Here is a 5,461-nt window from a genome sequence, read left to right on the forward strand (position 1 = left end):
GTAATAATTATTTTCTCTTTCTCTCTCCCAACTGTGCATTGGGTCAAGAGAAGACCTGATTTCTTCATGAGGAAATTATTTCTATGATTTTTGCTCTCTTTCTTCATCAATTACGTTGCCATGTCAGCGTTTTGCCTACGTGGCAAGTCATTTAATGAGGATAGAAACCATCATCAATACACCATTGGGACTGCCCTTAGCGAGCTGCTCGCCAACGTGGCACCCTGACGCTCGAATCAGAGACACAAAAATTAATATGCTATAAGTATACTCTCTATGCATGTAAACTTTTTCTTAGATAATGGGAACAAAGTTTAGAGATAATGAGACCAATTATTACAATCTTGTAAAATACCTCCACTAGTAAAGAAAATGTTTTTGACTAGCGGTTTTTATTAACCCTAAGTGTAAAAGGCCCGTGAAAATTAGTGGGCACCACTTAAAAACCGACTCACGCTGTTTTCCACGCTTGTGGTTGCCAGAAATCAAACATGTGACCTTGTGCCTCCCCTGTTACTACCCTAAAGGTTAAACACCGCACTTGATAGCCTTTTGGGACAAAAAGGCATAAACATTCCCCACGTATCCACTCTATCAGAAACTTTTAACTAAAAAGTTTTGGATCTCATTAAGATCAACTACTTTGTCTTTGGTCGTTTTTCCATCATCCGAAGTGATTTGAAATTTTTTAAAAATACGAATTTCAAAATAATTAATCTTATAAAACATAATCTCGGGTGCTACACTATTTTTAAATAAAAAGTAATCAACTAAAAAGTTTTAGATCTTTTCAAGTAGCACAACTTTTATTCAGATCATTTATCCATCCAAGATTATTTGAAAAGCGAAAAAATTGATTACAAATTATTTGTATTGACAGTAGGTTAAGAAAACTGCCGGTGTGAATACATCTTTACGGGCGGTTTTCTTAAGGCTACTGCTAGTAGAAACAATATATTTACACAGGTGCTTCTCTTATAGACACCATAAGTAGAAATCGGATTTACAGCGGTGATAGTTAAGAGAACCGCAAGCGTAGTTTTAATGCAGGGACGGTGTAGTGGTATTGTAGTGGTCTCTCCTTCCCAACGAAAAACCAAGGGATGCCCACCTCTGGACTACTCTCTCTCTCTCTCTCTTGATCGATCCGTAGACTCAGCTCTCCCATGGGTTAAGCATTTCTAGTGTCAAGTGGTTCGCAGGGTTAAACTTGGTGGTTCTACCACAACTAGTTTCCGAAACAATACTTGAGATTTGAGGTCATTGTTTCCATCCTTTGAAGCATATATTTTTTTCGTCATTATATCATTGTCAGTTAATGGTAGTGAGTGTTAAATAAAAAATAGGTACAATGCTGCCACTTGTCCATTGCCGGTTCCAAAAACCAGACCAATCTGGCTGTGATTTGTGATTTTTAGTAGTCTTTAAATGTGTTTAATGCATACCAAGCCCCTCATCTTAGTCATTCGGTAATTTGGTAAGACAGTATGCCATCTGTGACTACAATCACCCTAAGCAAGTGCAAATAGAAATATTAAATTTATCAGAATAAATGTAAACATATATACAAGAAAGACTAGCAGGAGTCCATATTTGATTACTCCATAGAGCAATAATAACAAGTCAGGTTTCAATTCCTGCTATTTCCTGGTAATCTCTAAGCTCACATCAACACCAGCCCTACAGGCTACAGGCACGGGAAGTAACACAGCCAGGACTATCAAGCTGCAAATTAAAATCCTCCTTGTTCCGCTGCTCTTACATTAGTTGTAATAACTCCTTGTAACTGTCAGTACAAATAAATCTTCTTTTAAATGAAAAGTTTTAATAACAGTACACCCTGCGTTCAAGGCAGCAAATGAATCGGTACTCTCTATCAAAACGGAAACAATGCATTTCGGATGCCATGATCCTGTATAAATATATGCATCCCCGGCCTACCATCCAAGCAAGCTATAGCTCTCCCATTTCAACTGATTGAATATCGGAAAAAAAAAGATCAACTGACCGAGAGCTACAGACTAACATTGCAACCATGGCTTGCAACAAGATCACCGCTGCAGCTACATGTGTCCTAGTTCTGTCGCTCGTTTTGCCATCAGGTAACAAACAACTCCACCTCTAGTCGTCGTCTTCTACCTCCAGCTTGTGATGTCAGCTAAAAACAAATCTCTTTTTGATTGAGCAGACATACAGGGTGTAAAATGGACGCCGTGCTACCCGTTTGTGCGCAGTCGGATTGGCTCATGCGGCGGCGGCGATCGCCAGGATTGCAAAGGTCGGTGCCTACTTGAGGGCTACTCGGGTGGAATCTGCGACACCAAAGACATCTGCTATTGCATTCAGACTGACTGCTCTTCGGATGGTAAACTGAATGGTGGCCAGAGAGGGTCGCCTGTGCCGGCACCAGAGTCTAGGGGTGCATGAGCAAGAGCATATAGTAGCAAACATATATGTACCACCATAAAAGAATTTAATGTGTGGTTGTGTGTGTTTTGGGTAATATAAATGGCGGTGTTGAATTTGTGTGCCAATTACTTTGATAAAACAAAATAAAAGTATTTTCCCTATTGTGAACTACTATCACTGTGGGTGACAAATTACATCTATGAAACGCGAATTTCCCCATGGGTGACAAACTTTTGTGTTGTTTTTTAGCTATATTGATACGAAAATTCATGATTAACATGTCGGATTATATAATCATGACAGGGCAATGAAAAAACGCACAGGATTCAATTTTTTCCTTGTGCGTGAATAAACACACAGGGAAATTTGTTTGCCCCGTTGATTCTACAAGAATTCCATGTAAAAGAGTAATTGCCCTTGTAAAAATATATGTAGGAAGAGATCCCTCCTAAGGGTCCTCGGTGTTTCATTATATAGGAGTACAAGAGTACAACACAATTACAACAGGGAGTTGTTATGGTAACCAACTCCAACTATAAACATGGAATAGCCACGGGATAGGATCCACGTGATCAACTATTCCTAAATATACCAACTCCTAAATATAGCATATTCTAACATCCTCCCGCAATCTCAGCCATTGGCAAGGTTGAGATTGAACTTAAACTCTCTCAATTTGGATGCCGAGATAGGTTTAGTAAAACTGTCTGCCACTCGATCACCTGTGCTGACAAATCTGATATCCAGTAACTTCTGTGCCACCCTTTCACGAACAAAGTGAAAATCGATCTCAATATGTTTCGTCCTGGCATGAAAAACTGGATTTGCCGACAAATATTTTGCACCAACATTATCACACCATAACCGAGCAACAGGAGAATGAGGAACTCCAAGCTCAGTCAGTAGCCTTTGTATCCACATCTTTTCAGCTGTCGCATTAGCCAATGCTTTGTACTCGGCCTCAGTGCTAGAGCGAGACACCGTAGGCTGTTTTCGAGCACTCCAAGAAACAAGATTAGGTCCAAAGAATACTGCAAATCCTCCCGTGGACCGCCTATCATCAGCACATCCTGCCCAATCAGCATCAGAGAAGGCGCTGACAAGAGTAGAGTTTGACTTCCTTATTTGCAATTCTGTAGACAGAGTGCCTTTTACATACCGCAAAATTCTTTTAACAGCACTCCAGTGTGTCGTGGTTGGAGAATGAAGAAATTGACACACCTTATTAACGACAAAGGAAATATCAGGCCGGGTGAGAGTTAAGTATTGAAGTGCCCCAACCACACTTCTATAATTGGTGAAATCATCGTCACCAAGACGATCTCCAGCAGCAAGACGGAGCTTCTCGGTGACAGAGATGGGAGTATCAACCGGTTTACAGTTCCACATATTGGCACGCTTGACCACATCCGTAGCATAACGCTGCTGTGTCAACACCAGACCATTAGAAACACGGTTCACTTCAATGCCAAGGAAAAAATGAAGATCACCGAGATCCTTTAGAGCAAAGTCGGTCTCAAGAGCAGTGACCAACGCCTTTGAAGCAGCCAAGGATGCGCTGGCAACAATGATGTCGTCAACATAGACTAAGACACAGATAGTGACCTGTCCATTCCGATAGAAGAATAGTGATGTGTCCCCTTTTGATGGTGTGAATCCCAGCTGAATGAGTTTGCCACAGAGACGTGCATACCAAGCCCGAGGGGCCTGCTTAAGGCCATACAAGGCCTTATCCAATTTGCAGACAAAATTAGGACACCGTTTGTCTTCATATCCCGGAGGCTGACGCATATAAACCTCTTCTTCCAACACACCATGAAGAAAAGCATTATGAACATCGAGCTGCCGCAACGACCACCCTTTTGAGACTGCAACTGCCAAAACAAGACGAACTGTGGCCACCTTCACTACCGGACTGAAGGTATCCTCATAATCAATACCATATTGCTGTCTGTATCCCTTAGCAACAAGTCGTGCCTTATAGCGATCCACAGAACCATCAGCCTTATGCTTTATCTTGTAGACCCATTTGTAACCGATGACATTTTTGTGCTTGGGGGCAGGAACCAAATGCCAAGTTCAGTTTTTCATCAAGGTGTCATATTCCTTGTCCATGGCCGTGACCCAACGATCATCACGAAGAGCGGCCTTCATAGTTGTCGGTTCGTCAGGTTCAACAATGCTAGTTAGCCCCCAACGGACCGTGCCATCCGTGTACTGCTTGGGCTTTGTAATTCCTCTTCGAAGTCGAGTGCCATGATGATGTGTTGACGGGGGCGCAGGATGCACCACAGGATCTACAGGCACACCGGAACCAGCGACGGGATCCTGAACGCCAGCCTACTCCTGAATCGGCAGCGAGGGGAGCACGGGATCCACTGCAGCACCTGGCGAAGGCGGCGGAGAGCCAGATGCAGCTGGAGTCGATGTAGAGGATCCCGGGCTCGCAGCCGGGAACAAGCCCGACATGTCAGTCGGAGCATCCGGATCGAATGGCGGAGACTCCGAGCCAGATTCTGGAGCAGAACCAGGCGCTGCTGTCTCCAATCCCGAAGAGGATTGCGCCGCCGGTCCCGTACGAGGTACGAACGTATCATCTCCGTGTGCCGCACCAGCGTTGTCGTGACGCGGTACGCCGGACGGCTGCATGAAATAATGCCCAGGACGCGTCGTTTCTTCACCAAATTGCTCCAAATTTTGCCCTGCATCAGCCACAGCACTAGGAACACTAGAAACAGCATTAGTAGGACAATTAATCAGATGGTGATCATGCATATTTGCACTCCCAAATTCAAGTGATGGATCTAGATTCTTAAGAATATCCGGCAAAAGGTCAAGGTCGGCACGGAGACGTGCTCCAGCATTGGAATGAAGCTCAGAGAAAGGATAGATGGTCTCGTCAAAAACCACATCACGTGAAACATAGATACGACCGGTAGATGGCTCAAGACATTTGAAACCTTTGTGAAGATTGCTATATCCGAGGAAGACACAACGTTTTGACTGGAACTGGAGTTTCTTAGTGTTGTATGGCCGGAGATTAGGCCAAACA

The sequence above is a fragment of the Miscanthus floridulus genome, chromosome 10 (genome assembly GCF_019320115.1).
Source record: "Miscanthus floridulus cultivar M001 chromosome 10, ASM1932011v1, whole genome shotgun sequence".
Taxonomy (NCBI): domain Eukaryota; kingdom Viridiplantae; phylum Streptophyta; class Magnoliopsida; order Poales; family Poaceae; genus Miscanthus; species Miscanthus floridulus.